A 21,048-nucleotide genomic window follows, 5' to 3' on the forward strand; every position below is an offset into this window, starting at 1 on the left:
GTTTTGTATTTGTTTTCTTTTCATGCATTTAGTTTTATCATACTAATATCGGATGTCTGAAATTTTTAATATTATTGATGTACTGATCAATAGGTTTTGTACATATATGTTGTATATAATTTGTTTTTTAAAGTAAATTCTTTCAGTATTTGGTAATCTTGTGTCCCGTGTCCTCCTTGGTTTTGTTGCGATTCTGAGCCAGATCGTAACAAAGATCCTGGACAAGCCCCCATTTTGTTACGATCTGGCTCAGAATCGCAACAAAACCAAGGAGGACACGGGACACAAGATTACCAAATACTGAAAGAATTTACTTAAAATCAATAATATTAAACACTTCAGACATGCGATATTAGTATGATAAAACTAAATGCATGAAAAGAAAATACAAAACAAAACCATAACAAAAAACAAAGCAAACCAGCAGCCGTACGCCCAGGAACATGAGCAGCCGACCAGAGAAGCAGCACGAGCAGCGTTAACAGCCGACATCTTCTCCAAGACTGGCCTTTTAAAGGGAGCAAATCAGGCGTGGCCTTAACAAGTGCCAGAGCCACGCCCACACTGTAAAATCTAATTAGGTAACCTTACTTAAAAGCATGCAAACCGATTGCCTTAAAATAACCAAGTTAAATATGATTTGTTTGTTGCACTAACAATTGATTAGTGTAGTTAACTTGCATTTCAGTTTATCTAAGTAGAAACAGTAATTAGAGTACTTGATAATTAAGAGTACATCTAAATTAAACTAAGTGCAGGCTACTCAGAATTAGTATTACAAGCAACTAAATCATTTCAAGTGAAATATACTGTGGTGGTATTCCAACACGGGCGATTGCTCTAAGACAACGAGGGAGGCTCAGCCTCCTCTAAAAATGACGAACATCGTGTAGGATGAATTGCACTAGGCTTATGTTATAGCCGACCTTATAACATTGCTATTTCAGATCCAGAATCAGAGAAATATATGTGCTCAACCCAACTACAGTGTGAAATCATTCCGTTATAACTTTCCCCACTTCGCCTAATGTGTGCGTGAGTTTTTCCCCCTCGTGACAGTGCGATGCAGCCCAGCCTCAGTGGACTTCAATGGCATTTGGGAGCTATGCGCTTTTCAATCTCAAAATGCAAGACGGTTATTGGACAAATACTGCGAAAACGCCTTCCCACGGAGTCTCACGGACTCCCAGCCTCAGTGGACTTCAACGGCATTTGGGAGCTATGCGCTTGTCAATCTCAAAATGCAAGACGGTTATTGGACAAATACTGCGAAAATGCCCGCCTAAGGACTCCGAGCCTCACAGTGGGAGAGACATGGCAGTTTCTGCGAGGAGACTGGTGATTGGTGAAAGCGGCTGGATATTTTCTTTGATTGACAGCTCGTTTCAACTATAGACGGGCAGCGGTGAATTTCAGTTCAGTCCCATGTGGATTCGCAAGTGCTGTGGTGTATTGTAAGAGATCAGCTTACATTTCGATTTCATTCATTACATACGGTTTCTACCAGCTTTTTTAGTTTGTATATATTTTCATTGTAAATAAAGTGTAAATATAGTGTTGTCAAGTTTGCTATCTTAGTTCCAGAAATTTCATTTATTTGAGTGACTGAACTTGAACTTGAGGGGGCTAGTCAGCTAGCAAGAAAGTTGCGCACAGATGCCAGGCATTGCTGATTTAATTTTGGCGAAGCCATTTGCCAGTCTTCCTTTCGAGGAAAAAATTAAAATTAAAGAGCAGGGTAGACCAATGCCTCAAATTGACTTGGTGAAAAAGGTAGGGAATAATACTCGTTCCTTTCAGCTCTCCTGGTATGAGAAAGTGAATTGGCTAACAGCAAGTGACCCACAGCAACAACTAGGCTACTTTAGTAATATGTCATGGATGGACCAAAAATATAGAATCTATTTAAAATGTTTATGCTGAGGATATTATATTGGAATATATATTTTTCTGGATATGAATTAAACACAGCTACAATTTGGAAAACATTTTTAAACAAAAACACAGCCGAGAACATTTCACACTACAGACCTGGATTAAAAGTGAAAGGTTATCAAAATTGTCAATAAAACATTTCTCAGTCAAAATAAGTAAAATATAGGGAAAGTGTCATTGAATGAAATGTGTAGCACCCAGCTCTATGTTTGGCTCCCCAAGGTCAGTGCTTGTGCCTATTCCAGAACACTCTGCTGTTACTGCTGAGGTTCCTGACAAAAGCTGCTTTCAATAATGATCAATTTTTAAACAACATGCCACAATTTTAAAATATAAAATGTTAAAATATACCCACCCACCCACCCCCCCCAACACCACCATCATGTTTTGGACAGTAGGCTAATGGGCCAAAAGAACCTGTTATTTCACAGTTTGTGACCCTGCCAACAATCAGCCAGATCAGAGGCAAGAGTATGGGCAAAATTGATGTTTTTTCTTTTAAAATCTGGAAATATCGTAACCGACCAGCCGCCACTGTATTCCAATCAACAAACTTATTTATGTTGGGTCAACTAATGAGACTTTTCCAGCAACTTGGAATTTTCCACTTGTGTTTACTTGAACAGCAATCTAACTTACTTGTTAAAACCATGCAAACCGATTGCCTTAAAAAAACCTAGTAAGGGTTACTGGTATAGATTATGTGCTTCCAATACCCATTACATATTAATGATTCCATTCTCCTAAAATAAACAAAATGTACAGCAACACATAAATCAAGGTAGTGACAATTCAAAGTTTTATTTTCATTGCCCCAACCCCTTTTTTGAAATGTCAAAAAAACAACAACAAATAACAATGACTGCTGCTGCTCTAATTAAAACAAAAAGCCACCAAGTGAGGAGGTTAGAGGTCTTCTCCAGGTTACTCCAGGAGCAATGTTATTTTACTCTTACTTTTTTTTTTAAACACCAACCAAACCACACATCAAAACACAAAATATTGCCACTGTTTTAACTCAGGAGATTTTTAAGTGTCTGGAGTTTTGGTGGGAGCTTGTTGTGCCCCAAGCCAAGCAACACTCTTTGGATGAAGTTGAATGTGTTCTTCTTGGCTTTTGGGTAGTCTAAGTGTAATGCATAGGTCAGCCCAAACAAGAGGCAAAGTGCTTCAGGTAGGTTATGGAGATCGTACATGACAACACTTCCCTCAATTATGATGGTAGTGGACACTGGCTGTAGGTGGAGCTGATTTGGAGACAGGCGCACATAGTCATTGATCACAGTCAGCACCCCAATAAACACTTGTGCCCAGGTATCATCACTGTCAGAGGCCTGTATGAAACCAAACATTATCATCACCATAGTGAAATGTTGATAGGCATGATCAACTGTCACCACATCAATTTCTTGCCGACTAGTAGGCTGGTGGGGTGGCACGGTGGTGTAGTGGTTAGCGCTGTCGCCTCACAGCAAGAAGGTCCGGGTTCGAGACCCGTGGCCGGCGAGGGCCTTTCTGTGCGGAGTTTGCATGTTCTCCCCGTGTCCACATGGGTTTCCTCCGGGTGCTCCAGTTTCCCCCACAGTCCAAAGACATGCAGGTTAGGTTAACTGGTGACTCTAAATTGACCGTAGGTGTGAATGGTTGTCTGTGTCTATGTGTCAGCCCTGTGATTGTACCCCGCCTTTCGCCCGTAGTCAGCTGGGATAGGCGCCAGCTTGCCTGCGACCCTGTAGAACAGGATAAAGCGGCCAGAGATGATGAGATGAGATGGTAGGCTGGTAGCTTCACCCTGCTGGCAAACACTGGATCAACACTAATAGAAACATAGCACTCATGGAATCTGGACTTTGGTTTTAGGTGTTTGGAGCATACAAACTGATGAGCATATCTGTATGGTTCCAGAAATCATCAAAACCAGCTCAAATCTGTGGGTTGTGCATTCCTCAAATCTGTCTCCTCGATGTGTGCGCACATGCAGTGATGCAGACGCGATTCTGTCCATTGTTTGAGTAAACTGAAGCATACAGTATCTCACAAAAAAGAGTACACCCCTCGCATTTTTCCAAATATTCTGTTATATCTTTTCATAGGACAACACTAAGTTGTATTAAAATTTAATTTCTATAAAGTAGCAGTGTTGGGAATAAATCGTTACAAAAGTAACGAATTACTGTAATGCAGTGCTTTTTGCAGTAACGCGGTAATGTAAGGCATTACAGAAAAAAAATTGGTAATATTTTACTCGGTACAAATGTCAGTAATGCGCGTTACAATGCATTTTTAACCTGGAATGAAGTGGGGGTTTTTTTTCCTTCATACAAATTCGCCAAAATCACCGCGAGATCAGCAGAGGTGAAACGTCCGCGCAAAATGTTTCGCTTCCTTTTCCTTTAGGCTAGTCAGACAAGAGAGAGAGATGAGTGAACCTGCAGCTGATCTAATGTCGGATAGCACATTCTCCAGATGGGCGTACAACCATTACTTTAAGTTTGTGAAAAATAAGGATGTGAAGAACATCGTAGTCAAATGCACTTTGTGTGCTAAACCTAAAGAACTGTCCACTTCCCGAAATAGCACTAGTAATTTAACTAAACATTTACAGAGGTGCCATAGTAACATGAAGTTACAGTAGCAAGGAAGCAAGTGGAGGATGAGAGTGGCGATAAAATCACAAAGCAGCCAAAATTAACGTTCTCCCGCTCTGAGATGCTACTTCAGCCTCAAGAGGTTAGGAGACTTGTGGCGGAGTATGTTGTTGAAGATATGCTGCCGCTTTCAACAGTGGAATCGCCAGCTTTTCGAAAACTTGTCAGCAAGATCCCTGTCGCCACTAGCAGCAATGATAACAAGGTAAGGCTACCGTTGCCTCAACAGGTTAATTTTTACTGGACTACTGCTCTTAACATTAGTTTACATAGTTCTAGATCAGAACAGATACATAACGTCATTGCGAATCACGTCAATATGTATTAAGATGAAACGTAGTCTACAAAAAACTTCTGTTTAATACAATAAACCATAAGATGAACTTGAATTTGAAGGTTAATATCGGAAATGTGGGATGCACTGCCTGTTTCTGCCCCATATGGATTTTTCTTTTTTTAAAATCTATATGTGTTTCATAAATTTGAAATATAATGTGGAGCATTTTTGTAAGGGCATGAACAATGAACATTGAAACACTGGGGTGCACTAGGCTACCTGTCCCATGAGAACATTTACATTAAATATCAATGTGTGTCAAAAACTTTCCATATGTATGTAGAATGAACTTACAGTATACAATATAGGCTACTCTCTAGGTGCCTACTATCCAGGACAAGGAGAAAGGTGAGACATGTCTATGCATGTTTAATTACACCTAGAAAGTAGCCTAATTGTATAGGTTCATTAGCTTTCCCTTAAAAGAGACCAAATTCTCTACATACATATTGAAAGTTTTTGACACACATTGATTTTCAATGTAAATGTTCTCATGGGGCAGGTAGCCTAGTGCACCCCAATGTTTCAGTGTTCATTGTTCATGTTCAGCACGGCCATACCTTACAAAAATAGTTGGTTTCATTTGGGGTGCACATTGTAAGGCCCTTTAGCTAATGTGTAGTGTTTATATATTAGGCCCTTGAATTTGATATCTGGCTATGTTCTTATATTTTCAGCATGTACTTCAAAGCAGAAAAACCTTCACAAAGGACTTGGATAAGGCATACACAGTCATGACAAGGGAACTCAAAAAGACCATTGAAGTACGGAACCATGTGTCCACCACCGCTGATCTTTGGAGTGCAAATAACAGAAGCTACCTTTGGGTCACAGTGCACTGGATCGACAACGAAAGTTTGAAACGGAGGAAGGCGGCAATAGCTTGTAGACGATTCAGGGGTCGCCATACTTATGATAAAATTGCTACAGAGATTGAGGACATTTTCTCAGAATTTGGCCTTACTCATGACAAAATCATGGCACGTGTGACCGATAACGGTAGCAACTTTGCGAAGGCATTTCGGGAGTTTCAGCATGTTGAGTCCGAGGAGGAGGTGGAGGAGGACAGTGGCGAAGGGGAAGTGCACTTTACAGACCTTCACAGTGTGCTTAGCGCTGATGATGAAGATGCCCAGGTTGGGCTACGTGTACTGCCTCACCACCATAGGTGTGCAGCCCATACACTGAATCTAATTGCAAACAATCAGGTTGATAAATGGCTTGCAACCAATCCAGAATCAAGAGCGGTCTAGCGTAGTGCTAAAGCCAAATGTTCTTCACTGTGGACAAAGTCCAGCCGCTCCACAATTGCAGCTGAGTGCGTAGAAGAGGTTAGCGATAAAAAGTTGATTGTCCCCACAGTGACATGGTGGAACTCATTTTATGATGCCTATGCAAGAATCACAGAAATGCCTCTCACTGACATTAATAATCTCTGCACACAGTTTCAGATTAAATGTATGAACGACAGGGAATACCAGTTTCTTAAGGAATACTGTGCCATTATGAAGCCTTTCACAGTTGCACTGGACATCCTACAGGGAGAGGAGACTTGTTTTTATGGCACGCTTCAACCAACACTAGAGGTTCTTATGGCCAAAACCTTAGCGATGAAAAATGGTCCATCACCAATGACCACTGGGCTGCCTGAGGTTATTGTGGGAGCAATCAAAATTCGGTTTGTGGCAATAATTGATTCCAAGGCTGCACTACTGGCTTCTGTCTCACTGCCCAAGTTTAAGCTGCAGAGGAAACCAGAAGAGACCACATCACTCTCCTCCTTACAACAGAGTGCCGCACCCTAACAACAGAGGAACCTGCGGCCCTGATGCCCGATCCCCCTCAACCTGCTGCTGTCGCCCCAAGTGAGGAGGACTTTTTCTCCTTTGATGAACAGGTGAATGTCTCGGCTGATGCACCCATGTCAGTGGAAACAGAGGTAACATCTTACTTGAATTCTGCCCCTGTGATGGAAATTCTCCATCTGTTTCCAAGAATTTAAAAAAATCGTACTCCGTTACAATGCACCAACACCATCGAGTGCACCAGTAGAAAGACTTTTCAGTCTTGGCAGTCTTGTGCTCACCCCAAAACGCAACCGTCTTAGTGATGGGTGCTTTCAGCGCCGCCTTCTGATGCGCTTTAACAGATATTCAATCAAGTAGGTGGTGAAATAGGTTAGCTGCCCACCATCCTTAAACACACACACGCACTATATAAGTCAATTTTACTGGCCTTGTTTGACATATGCTGCCTCTGTTTGTATATTTGGCTGTGACAGTTTGTTTACATTTTTGTCCTGTATAACTGTGTTTTTTTTCTAGTCGGAAGTCAGACTAAAGTGATTGAGCTGCCTTTCCTTCGAGGGCTAATATGCCTAAGCACTTCAATATCATTAAAAGCACTTTGATTTTGTTATTTCTAATTCTCTTTTTTGAAATGTGACTGGGTAGCCTCATATAGCTAATAGTCATTGTCTGGCTGTGATTTAAAAGGCTTGTGTTTTTTCTTTTTTCAGGCCAGTTTTATTGTAGGCTACAATTTGCCATAATATGTTCATTTTTGTTAAATTTCTGAAATGGAGTCATATCCCTTAGGGCTAATCTTTTTTTTTTTTTTTTTGATGAAGCATAAACTATGCTTAATGCTGTAAACTTGAAAACAATAAAGGCATAGAAATGCTAATTTTGTATCCTGTCATATCTTTAGACATTACAATACAATACAGTTCAATTAATGTTAATATGAATAGGCCTAAAGTTACAGAATTTCTATCACAATTTACCAGACTTTCACCTTTTGTCTGTTCTTGCGATGATTGTTCCTTGTATTGTGCCATGAGCCATCACTGTGGCTATTATATTCTACCGTTTTTAACCATAAGCCTAGCTCAGTCAGATACCACATCACCTTCCACTGGATGTGTGATGAGCTAATTGAGCGTCTTGAGCTACATTTAGATTGCCAAATCCATACTTCCAGTTATTTTGGTGAGAGTAACTTAAAAGTAATGCAATAGTAGTGTAATGCCTTACATTTTAAATACAGTGATATTGTAATGTAACTAATTACTTTAAAATGACAGTAACAAGTAATAAATAATGCAAAACAGTTTTGAAGTAACTTGCCCAACACTGTAAAGTAGTCAGTGTACAGCTTGTATAACGGTATAGGTGTATTGTCCTCTGAAAATAGCTCAACATACAGCCATTAATGTCTAAACAGCTGGCAACAAAAGTGAGTACACCTCACAGTGAACATGTCCTAATTGTGCCCAAATTGTCAATATTTTGTGTGAGCACCATTATTATGCACTGCCTTAACACTTATGGGCTTGAAATTCACCAGAGCTGCACAGGTTTCTACTGGAATCCTCTCCCACGCCTTTGTAATGACATCACAGAGCTGGTGGATGTTAGACACCTTGCTCTCCTCCACCTTCCGCTTAAGGATGCGCCACAGGTACTCAAATGGGTTTAGGTACTTGGCCAGTCAGTCACGTTTATCTTCAGCTTCCTCAACAAGACGGTTGTCATCTTGGAGATATGTTTAGGGTCATTATGATGCTGTAAAACTGCCATGCCATGCATGCAGCCCACTTTGTGAAGAGAGGGGATTTTGTTCTGCTTGGAATTCATGTTTCCCTCTATGAACCACAACTCCCCAGTGCTAGCAGCACTCATGCAGCCCTAGACCATGATGCTACCAGTACCATGCTTGACTTTAGGCAAGGGACAGTTGTCTTGGTGCTCCTCACCAGGGTGCCGCCACACACACTGGACACCATCTGAGCCAAACAAGTTGATCTTGGTCTCGTGTGCTGAAGACAAGCAGTTCAAGAACATGAATTACTTGAACCATGTCCTGTGGTCTGATGAGACCAAGATAAACTTGCTCAGATGGTGTCCAACGTGTGTGGTGGCACCCAGGTAAGCACCAAGACAACTGTCCCTTGCGTAAAGTCAAGCATGGCGGTGGTAGCATCATGGTCTAGGGCTGTATGAGTGCTACTGGCACTGGGGAGCTGTGGTTCATAGAGGGAAACATGAATTTCAAGCAGAGCATGAGCCCCTCTCTTCAGAAACTGGGCTGCATGCATTAATGACCCTAAACACACCTCCAAGATGACAACTCAAGGTAGTTAAGAAAGCTGAAGATAAAGGTGATGGATTGGTCAAGTACCTAAACCCATTTGAGCACCTGTGGCGAATCCTTAAACAGAAGGTGGAGGAGAGCAAGGTGTCCAACATCCACCAGCTCTGTGATGCCATCATGAAGGAGTGGGAGAGGATTCCAGTAGAAACCTGTGCGTCTCTGGTAAATGTCAAGCCCATAGGGGTTTACGGCAGTGCACAATAATGGTGCTCACACAAAATATTGACAGTTTGGGCACAATTAGGACATGTTCACTGTGAGGTGTACTCACTTTTTTGTTGTCAGCTGTTTAGACATTAATGGCTGTATGTCGAGTTATTTTCAGAGGACAATGAATCTACACTGCTATACAAGTTGTACATTGACTACTTTATAGGAGAACTCTGGTGTGAAATTGACTTGGGGTGTATTGAAACATGATAACGAGTACGAACTTTGAATATCAAACCTCCGTACACCCCCAGCATTCCAAAATATTTCTACTTCCGTTTAGTCTCTTATGGACAACATGGCTTCTGTGTCACCACTTGTGTGCACATAACGCAAGTTTCTCATAGCTTTCTTCTGGTATCTCCCATGCATTTCAACCATGGAATATGGTGTAATTTTGGGCTAGAATCAAAGGTTTAGTTGTCTGCCAACTAGTGGTAGGGTGTACAAAACTATGACACTATTTGACACTTTAAACTATCATCAGTTTTATTTAGTATTATTGTTTGTAGCAATTTTGCGACTTGAATAATATTTTTTTTGTCTGATTCCCACAAAACTACCAACAAATACCAAGCAAACATCCCCACAACTTTGAATTCCATTAGGATGTAAGGGGGAAAAATAAATGAATAAAACTTACAAAGCAGGTTTTGTAGAAGTTCACAGGGTCATCACCTAGCAACACAGGGAGGCCTCGGAGCACAAGCGTGCGCAATGTTGTGACATCTTTTTTCTGGAAAGGGATAATGAACAAATATCGCTGAAGATTAGGTTAAGATTAGGTTAATCAATGGTGATTTGTTTGTGTGTACCACTAACAACTAGCTTGCAGCAAACTTTTCAGTAAAAAGCATATGTACATTAAAGGAATACTTCACCGATTTTACATATTCAACTATCTTCTTCCGTCAACTTAGACGAGTTGATACATACCTCTCTCATCTCAGTGCGTGCACTCTATCGCTCTGGCGTGCTGTCATTAGGATCCAAACTGGGATGAAGTTAGAAGCCACCAAACACCTACACATTTTCCCTATTTAAATACGGTTGCATGAGTAGCGTAAGTATGGGGACACAAAATAAAACATGGCGATTTTCTGAGATAAAAAGGATAACTATAATGTATGGCGGAAGAGCACTTGGGAGCACTTCGACGTCGGCGCAGTAATATCTTCACTGCCGAAAAATCCTCTCCATCTCAGGAGTGAAAATATTACAGTGCCGGCATTGAAGTGCAACCGTATTTAAATATGGAAAACGTGTAGGTGTTTGGTGGCTTCTAACTTCATCCCGGTTTGTGAGGATGTGTGTGTGTGTGTGTGAGGATGGGTGAGTGAGAGTGTGTGTGTGTGTGTGTGTGTGTGTGTGTGTGTGTGTGTGTGTGTGTGTGTGTGTGTGTGTGTGTGTGAGGATGGGTGAATGAGTATGAGGATGGGTGAGTGACTGACAGTGTGTGAGAATGTGTGAGTGAGGATTGGTGAATGAGTGACTGACTGACAATGAGTGAGTGAATGAACGAATGTACTTACTTGTCTCTCTGTAAAAAGAGCTGGTCACCGCTCCTTCAATGTATTCAGTGGAGGGTCAACCTCCACAATCTCCCGTCTCCGCAGTGAGAAGGTCTGGTCCATCTTTGAGGCAATAACTGTTCCATTGGGGTTCCATTTTTTCAGTTCTTCAACCAGGAGCTTTCTCTCTGCCTCTAGGCCATCTTCATCCAGCCTCTCAGGAAGTTCTGGTAAGTAATTAACCTCATACCTTTTTGGTCTTTTGAGCCCTTTTGATGCCATTTCTGGGGAACCTTGTTTGCCTGCATTTACACCAACCTCTATACACCCCGCTTTCCTCATTTTACTTCGAAAATTCCCCATTTTGAATTTCAGACTATTTTTCCACCCAGAACACCCATCTGGTGAGCCTGGTTCAGTCAGGCAGGGATGTTTGCCTATTAGTGCTCGTGCCACAGAATGGATCCTCTCTTCATTTGGATAGGCATCAAATTTGAAAATGGTTTCAGCAAGCTTTTCCAAAATACTATGCTTCATATCCCTTGGTACATTGAAGTAGGTTTGGTCTCGTAGATACACAAAATTAGCCTGTCTCAGTCTGAATTCCACATCAACTGAGAAAACTAGAATGTCAAAAAACTCTGGCCATCTCTCTTGTCTTGTTGATGACGAGGAACTGTGTGTGGACAGAATCTCTGCGTCATCTGAGGCATTGGACGGACTGGACAAGTTGGTGGTGGAGGCAGTCACCAGCAATGGAATGACCTTCACAGTGGCTCTTGTAGATGGCAAGTCTTCTATGCCATCAAGGTTGCAAAATGCATTGAACTCTTGGTCTTCATACATGACACTGAAGTCATACTGCAGCATACATTTTTCTTTTATATTTGTCTTTAGCTCTTCAATGGTGCCTGGTTTTTCACCCATAGACACTTTTCTTATGTCCTGTTCAGTAATGATGACTTAGTTTATAGCTTTCCATGGTCCTAGAAAAAAAAAGTTAACTATTTCAGTGCCCATTTCACATGGATTCAGAACATTAGGTTCAGCACAGTGCAATTGAATCCAACTGAATAAAATCATAAGATCAGTAAATATAGGAAATCTCATCTCATCATCTCTAGCCGCTTTATCCTGAAATGGAATCATTAATAATAATGAGATGAAAATGAAGAGGAAGAAGAGAATGCTGACCGTTAACTGACAGTATGTATACTTTCATTCAACACAATATGTAACGCTTTAGTGTCACATACATATTGCCTTTAGTTTGTATGAGGATAAGGGGAAAACATCATTCGGCTCAGACAGCCGGGTGACTTTCAGAGATCCTCCACCACTACAACACAACTCCTAAGCACGTAAATGTTCAACATACCAGGAGCTCAAAAGCATGTCGATTAACAAGATGTCTGTGTTGAGAACAACAATGTGTGTTATCTGCCTGAACTCTGGGAGACTTGAGCAACTGCCAACTGAAATAATCATATCTGCACTGTATGTAACTCCATGAGCACATGCAGAAGATGCAACCAGCACCGTACGTTGGTCAGCATTTCGCTGATGTAGCGAACTCTAAACATTTTCAGGGAAAGAAGCGACCAAAACTGACCTCACTTTATCAATTTGCAAAGGAGGCTTGAAGAATGTTGAAGAATCTAAATGGAAAGCCATCATCTTCTGGTGTCTTACAGCCAATGTATGAGCTACATTCTTGAAATTACGAGTGGCATGTACAACCTTCTTGAAAAATTTGCGCTTCCCCTCAAAACGCATCGTCCACACATCCACTAGTGGGTAAAAGGTTTTTATCAGTTGAGGGTAGTGTTTAATAAAATGATGTTTTGGACGAAGTTTGAAGTTTGGAAATATCTTCTGCAATAACTCCCTATGTTCTGAAAATTTGCAGTCCAGAAAGTGGATCAACTCATCAGTAATGTGTGATGATATTACCAACTCCACTATATCTTTCAGAAGCATCAGAACCTCCCATGCATGGTTTCCTTCAGGGATATTGTAGCCTATCATCAGTGGAAGTAACCTCAGGAGAGACCAATTTTCATGGCCATTACCCCCAATGGATCCCTTTGAGATGAAGGTCTTTGGAATTGTCTGTGGTTGGTCAGCTTTATCAGAAAACATGTAAGGAAACTGCCTAACAGCCACATTCAAAGAATCCAAGGAAGCATACTTCTTGGCAATGAAATCCTGAAGACATGGTGACAATTCTACTGGTACAATACCCTCCAAAAAATTGTGCAGAACGTCTGATGGAAAACCATCCACCACATGAAAGTCAAGTTAAGTTCTCAGACAACAGACATCCCCTTTTAACACCATGCTGTCTTGCCATAGAAAGACCTTGTATGACCTCTTGCACATGTCTATCATGGTTCTCTTTTGTCCTTGGCTGGTGTAGCCCTGATCTGACCTCCTTATCCTATATGTCATCACGCTTACACATACAAAACTGACAAAAGCGATCTGCCACAAAACTCTCCTGAAATCCTCCCAAGGAGGATAAGGGGAAAACATCATTCAGCTCTGACAGCAGGGTGACTTTCAGAGATCCTCCACCATAGCAACACAACTCGTAAGCACGTACCGGTAAGTGTAGGAGGATAAGGGGAAAACATCATTCAGCTCAGACAGCTGGGTGACTTTCAGAGATCCTCCACCACTACAACACAACTCGTAAGCACGTAAATGTTCAACATACCAGGGGCTCAAAAGCATGCAGATTAACAAGATTTCTGTGTTGAGAACAACAATGTGTGTTATCTGCCTGAACTCTGGGAGACCTGAGCAACTGCCAACTGAAATAATCATATCTGCACTGTATGTAACTCCATGAGCACATGCAGAAGATGAAAGCAGCACTGTACTTTGGTCAGCATTTCGCTGATGTAGCGAACTCTGAACATTTTCAGGGAAAGAAGTGACCATAACTGACCTCACTTTATCAATTTGCAAAGGAGGCTTGAAGAATGTTCTCATCTCATCTAATTATCTCTAGCCGCTTTATTCTGTTCTACAGGGTCGCAGGCAAGCTGGGGCCTATCCCAGCTGACTACGGGCGAAAGGCAGGGGACACCCTGGACAAGTCGCCAGGTCATCACAGGGCTGACACATAGACACAGACAACCATTCACACTCACATTCACACCTACGCTCAATTTAGAGTCACCAGTTAACCTAACCTGCATGTCTTTGGACTGTGGGGGAAACCGGAGCACCCGGAGGAAACCCACGCGGACACGGGGAGAACATGCAAACTCCGCACAGAAAGGCCCTCGCAGGCCACGGGGCTCGAACCCGGACCTTCTTGCTGTGAGGCGACAGCGCTAACCACTACACCACCGTGCCGCCCGGCTTGAAGAATGTTGAAGAATCTAAATGGAAAGCCATCATCTTCTGGTGTCTTACAGACAAGGTATGAGCTACATTCTTGAAATTATGAGTGTCATGTACAACCTTCTTGAATAATTTGCGCTTCCCCTCAAAACGCATCGTCCACACATCCACTAGTGGGTCAAAGGTTTTTATCAGTTGAGGGTAGTGTTCAATAAAATGATGTTTTGGACAAAGTTTGAAGTCTGGAAATATCTTCTGCAATAACTCCCCATGTTCTGAAAATTTGCAGTCCAGAAAGTGGATCAACTCATCAGTAAAGTGTGATGACATTACCAACTCCAGTATATCTTTCAGAAGCATCAGAACCTCCCATGCTTGGTCTCCCTCAGGGATATTGTAGCCTATCATCAATGGAAGTAACCTCAGGAGAGACCAATTTTCATGGCCATTACCCCCAATGGATCCCCTTGAGATGAAGGTCTTTGGAATTGTCTGTGGTTGGTCAGCTTTTTCAGAAAACGTGTAAGGAAACTGCCTAACAGCCACATTCAAAGAATCCAAGGAAACATACTTCTTGGCAATGAAATCCTGAAGACATGGTGACAATTCAACTGGTACAATACCCTCCAAAAAATCGTGCAGAATGTCTGATGGAAAACCGTCCACCACATGAAAGTCAAGTCAAGTTAAGTTCTTGGACAACGGACATCCCCTTTTAACACCATGCTGTCTTGCCATAGAAAGACCTTGTATGACCTCTTGAACATGTCTGTCATGGTTCTCTTTTGTCCTTGGCTGGTGTAGCCCTGATCTGACCTCCTTATCCTATATGTCATCACGCTTACACATACCAAACTGACAAAAGCGATCTGCAACAAAACTCTCCTGAAATCCTCCCAAGGAAGATAAAGGGAAAACATCATTCAGCTCTGACAGCAGGGTGACTTTCAGAGATCCTCCACCATAACAACACAACTCGTAAGCACGTAAATGTTCAACATACCAGGGGCTCAAAAGCATGCAGATTAACAAGATTTGTGTGTTGAGAACAACAATGTGTGTTATCTGCCTGAACTCTGGGAGACCTGAGCAACTGCCAACTGAAATAATCATATCTGCACTGTATGTAACTCCATGAGCACATGCAAAATGTTTCACTTCCTTTTCCTTTAGGCTAGTCACACAGGAGAGTGATGAGTGAACCTGCAGCTGATCTAACGTCGGATAGCACATTCTCCAGATGGGCATACACCCATTACTTTAAGTTTGTGAAAAATAAGGATGTGAAGAACATCGTAGTCAAATGCACTTTGTGTGCTAAACCTAAAGAACTGTCCACTTCCCGAAATAGCACCAGTAATTTATCTAAACATTTACAGAGGTGCCATAGTAACATGAAGTTAGCAAGGAAGCAAGTGGAGGATGAGAGTGGCGATAAAATCACAAAGCAGCCAAAATTAACGTTCTCCCGCTCTGAGATGCTCCTTCAGCCTCAAGAGGTTAGGAGACTTGTGGCGGAGTATGTTGTTGAAGATATGCTGCCGCTTTCAACAGTGGAATCACCAGCTTTTCGAAAACTTGTCAGCAAGATCCCTGTCGCCACTAGCAGCAATGATAACAAGGTAAGGCTACCGTTGCCTCAGCAGGTTAATTTTTACTGGACTACTGCTCTTAACATTAGTTTACATAGTTCTAGATCAGAACAGATACATAACGTCATTGTGAATCACGTCAATATGTATTAAGATGAAACGTAGTCTACAAACAACTTCTGTTTAATACAATAAACCATAAGATGAACTTGAATTTGAAGGTTAATATCAGAAATGTGGGATGCACTGCCTGTTTCTGCCCCATATGGATTTTTCTTTTTTTTTTAAATCTATATGTGTTTCATAAATTTGAAATATAATGTGGAGCATTTTTGTAAGGGCATGAACAATGAACAATGAAACACTGGGGTGCACTAGGGTAGCTTTCCCATGAGAACATTTACATTAAATATCAATGTGTGTCAAAAACTTTCCATATGTATGTAGAATGAACTTATACAATATAGGCTACTTTCTAGGTGCCTACTATCCAGGACAAAGAGAAAGGTGAGACATGTCTATGCATGTTTAATTACACCTAGAAAGTAGCCTAATTGTATAGGTTCATTAGCTTTCCCTTAAAAGAGACCAAATTCTCTACATACATATTGAAAGTTTTTGACACACATTGATTTTCAATGTAAATGTTCTCATGGGGCAGGTAGCCTAGTGCACCCCAATGTTTCAGTGTTCATTGTTCATGTTCAGCACGGCCATACCTTACAAAAATAGTTGGTTTCATTTGGGGTGCACATTGTAAGGCCCTTTAGCTAATGTGTAGTGTTTATATATTAGGCCATGAATTTGATATCTGGCTATGTTCTTATATTTTTAGCATGTACTTCAAAGCAGAAAAACCTTCACAAAGGACTTGGATAAGGCATACACAGTCATGACAAGGGAACTCAAAAAGACCATTGAAGTACAGAACCATGTGTCCACCACCGCTGATCTTTGGAGTGCAAATAACAGAAGCTACCTTGGGGCCACAGTGCATTGGATCGATAATGAAAGTTTGAAATGGAGGAAGGCGGCAATAGCTTGTAGACAATTCAGGGGTCGCCATACTTATAATAAAATTGCTACAGAGATTGAGGACATTTTCTCAGAATTAGGCCTTACTCATGACAAAATCATGGCACGTGTGACCGATAACGGTAGCACCTTTGCGAAGGCATTTTGGGAGTATCAGCATGTTGAGTCCAAGGAGGAGCAGGCGGAGGAGGACAGTGGCGAAGGGGAAGTGCACTTTACAGACCTTCACAGTGTGCTTAGCGCTGATGATGAAGATGCCCAGGTTGGGCTACGTGTACTGCCTCCCCACCATAGGTGTGCAGCCCATACACTGAATCTAGTTGCAAACAATGAGGTTGATAAATGGCTTGCAACCAATCCAGAATCAAGAGCGGTCTAGCGTAGTGCTACAGCCAAATGTTCTTCGCCGTGGACAAAGTCCAGCCGCTCCACAATTGCAGCTGAGTGCGTAGAAGAGGTTAGTGATAAAAAGTTGATTGTCCCCACAGTGACACGGTGGAACTCATTTCATGATGTCTATGCAAGAATCACAGAAATGCCTCTCACTGACATTAATAATCTCTGCACACAGTTTCAGATTAAATGTATGAACGACAGGGAATACCAGTTTCTTAAGGAATACTGTGCCATTATGAAGCCTTTCACAGTTGCACTGGACATCCTACAGGGAGAGGAGACTTGTTTTTATGGCACGCTTCAACCAACACTAGAGGTTCTTATGGCCAAAACCTTAGTGATGAAAAATGGTCCATCACCAATGACCACTGGGCTGCCTGAGGTTATTGTGGGAGCAATCAAAATTCGGTTTGTGGCAATAATTGATTCCAAGGCTGCACTACTGGCTTCTGTCTCACTGCCCAAGTTTAAGCTGCAGAGGAAACCAGAAGAGACCACATCACTCTCCTCCTTACAACGGAGTGCCGCACCCTAACAACAGAGGAACCTGCAGCCCTGATGCCCGATCCCCCTCAACCTGCTGCTGTCGCCCCAAGTGAGGAGGACTTTTTCTCCTTTGATGAACAGGTGAATGTCTCGGCTGATGCACCCATGTCAGTGGAAACAGAGGTAACATCTTACTTGAATTCTGCCCCTGTGATGGAAATTCTCCATCTGTTTCCAAGAATTAAAAAAATCGCACTCCGTTACAATGCACCAACACCATCGAGTGCACCAGTAGAAAGACTTTTCAGTCTTGGCAGTCTTGTGCTCACCCCAAAACGCAACCGTCTTAGTGATGGGTGCTTTCAGTGCTGCCTTCTGATGTGCTTTAACAGATATTTCAGTCAAGTAGGTGGTGAAATAGGTTAGCTGCCCACCATCCTTAAACACACACACGCACTATATAAGTCAATTTTACCGGCCTTGTTTGACGTATGCGGCCTCTGTTTGTATATTTGGCTGTGACAGTTTGTTTACATTTTTGTCTTGTATAACTGAGTTTTTTTTCTGGTTGTAAGTCAGACTAAAGTGATTGAGCTGCCTTTCCTTCGAGGGCTAATATGCCTAAGCACTTCAATATCATTAAAAGCACTTTGATTTTGTTATTTCTAATTCTGTTTTTTCGAAATGTGACTGGGTAGCCTCATATAGCTAATAGTCATTGTCTGGCTGTGATTTAAAAGTCTTGTGTTTTTTTCTTTTTTCAGGCCAGTTTTATTGTAGGCTACGATTTGCCATTATGTTCATTTTTGTTAAATTTCTGAAATGGAGTCATATCCCTTAGGGCTAATCTTTTTTTTTTCTTTTTTTTGATGAAGCATAAACTATGCTTAATGCTGTAAACTTGAAAACAATAAAGGCATAGAAATGCTAATTTTGTATCCTGTCATATCTTTAGACATTACAATACAATACAGTTCAATTAATGTTAATATGAATAGGCCTAAAGTTACAGTATTTCTATCACAATTTGCCAGACTTTCACCTTTTGTCTGTGCTTGCGATGATTGTTCCTTGTATTGTGCCATGAGCCGTCACTGTGGCTATTATATTCTACCGTTTTTAACCATAAGCCTAGCTCAGTCAGATACCACATCACCTTCCACTGGATGTGTGATGAGCTAATTGAGCGTCTTGAGCTACATTTAGATTGCCAAATCCATACTTCCAGTTATTTTGGTGAGAGTAACTTAAAAGTAATGCAATAGTAGTGTAATGCCTTACATTTTAAATACAGTGATATTGTAATGTAACTAATTACTTTAAAATGACAGTAACAAGTAATAAATAATGCAAAACAGTTTTGAAGTAACTTGCCCAACACTGTAAAGTAGTCAGTGTACAGCTTGTATAACGGTATAGGTGTATTGTCCTCTGAAAATAGCTCAACATACAGCCATTAATGTCTAAACAGCTGTCAACAAAAGTGAGTACACCTCACAGTGAACATGTCCTAATTGTGCCCAAATTGTCAATATTTTGTGTGAGCACCATTATTATGCACTGCCTTAACACTTATGGGCTTGAAATTCACCAGAGCTGCACAGGTTTCTACTGGAATCCTCTCCCATGCCTTTGTAATGACATCACAGAGCTGGTGGATGTTAGACACCTTGCTCTCCTCCACCTTCCGCTTAAAGGTCCCATGGCATTAAATTTTCACTTTCTGAGGTTTTTTAACGTTAAAATGAGTTCCTCTGACCTTCTTAAGTCACCCCAGTGGCTAGAAATTTCATAATGTGTAAACCAAACTATGCCCAACATTTGAGAATGGCGCGTCAAAACGGCGCGTTGATAAGCTCTTCCCTTTACTACGTCAGCAACGGAGATGATCCCCACACCCCCCCTCCGGATTCCCACCCACTGTATGGATTGCCCGCCCAGTTGTAGTGAGGAGACCATAGAGGACACAACAACATGGCGTCACCTAAGCGAGCGACACATGGAAATTGCGCTGTGCATGGATGTGACAACACAGAAAAGAGTCTGTTTTTACTGCCGACGGGAGAGCCCCTGAAGATGCAGTGGCTTAATTTTATTTACTTCAATAATACGCCGTCAAGTCTACCTTAGACGGTGTATGTTTGTTGGAAGCATTTTCCTGAGGAATGTTTCCACAACTTGGGACAGTACAGCGCAGGTTTTGCACATCAACTGTCACTGAAGCCTGGGTCCGTACCAAGCATCCCTGCCGCATCAGCAACAAACACCGAACAAGTAAGTGTATAACTGGTCATTTTGCTGTGTTTTAAAATCGGTGCGTTAGCCTAGCAATGGCTACATTATCTGTGCAGCTAACCGCTTCCTGCAGTTAGCCAGGTAATCTGCGCTACAAAACTAAAGAGCATGCAGCATGCTCTGTTAAACTGAGTTTAGTCTGGAAATTGACTGTAACTTATGAGCTTATGTTTGACTATTGCTCCGCAATGCATGTCTTCTGTTGGATAAGCGATATGTTGCTGTAGTTGCTGCTTCTATCCTCTTTGGTTATGGAGTGCGTGTTCAAGCCTAGGGTATTATACATTCGTAAACTACCACTCCGAACACTCTCACTCTCTGTTCTCTGTGTCATGTTGAGTTTACGAAAGGAGTCCGAGGGAGAACGGGGTTTTGTCTTAGCAGCGTGGCTACAGGCGCTGATAGCAGCGAGTATGTGTGTGTGCAGCTTGGTCAAGCCCCTCCCCCTCCCCCCATGGCCCGCCCCCACCCTCTACCCTTCCCCGCCTCCATGCTTCTCATTAGCAAAACGACGCACGGGGAAAAGCGCTGAAATGGGGCTTTTTCCCAGGAGGCTATATTTACGTGCCGAGGGTTCATTTCGAGAAAGGCTGCGGATATAACATCCGGAAGCCTCCACGAGCCCGTTTAAAGCATCAACAAACCACCATGCCATGGGACCTTTAAGGATGCGCCACAGGTACTCAAATGGGTTTAGGTACTTGGCCAGTCAGTCAGGTTTATCTTCAGCTTCCTCAACAAGACGGTTGTCATCTTGGAGATATGTTTAGGGTCATTATCATGCTGTAAAACTGCCATGCCATGCATGCAGCCCACTTTGTGAAGAGAGGGGATCTTGTTCTGCTTGGAATTCATGTTTCCCTCTATGAACCACAACTCCCCAGTGCTAGCAGCACTCATGCAGCCCTAGACCATGATGCTACCAGTACCATGCTTGACTTTAGGCAAGGGACAGTTGTCTTGGTGCTCCTCACCAGGGTGCCGCCACACACACTGGACACCATCTGAGCCAAACAAGTTGATCTTGGTCTCGTGTGCTGAAGACAAGCAGTTCAAGAACATGAATTACTTGAACCATGTCCTGTGGTCTGATG

The 21,048-nt window shown here is 42.0% G+C and overlaps 1 protein-coding gene and 1 long non-coding RNA gene across 2 annotated transcripts in view; both read left to right on the plus strand.

Moving 5' to 3' along the window:
* Positions 1-21,048, plus strand: part of LOC132870601 (uncharacterized) — a 315,561-nt gene that overhangs the window by 230,481 nt on the left and 64,032 nt on the right. The gene's annotated exons all lie outside the window — the stretch shown is intronic.
* Positions 10,841-21,048, plus strand: part of LOC132870356 (uncharacterized) — a 37,982-nt gene continuing 27,774 nt past the window's right edge. Inside the window, exon 1 of the mRNA XM_060903993.1 lies at positions 10,841-11,026. The gene's annotated coding sequence lies outside the window, so the exon portion shown is untranslated. The remainder of the gene's footprint in view (positions 11,027-21,048) is intronic.

Source organism: Neoarius graeffei, chromosome 22 (genome assembly GCF_027579695.1).
Source record: "Neoarius graeffei isolate fNeoGra1 chromosome 22, fNeoGra1.pri, whole genome shotgun sequence".
NCBI lineage: Eukaryota > Metazoa > Chordata > Actinopteri > Siluriformes > Ariidae > Neoarius > Neoarius graeffei.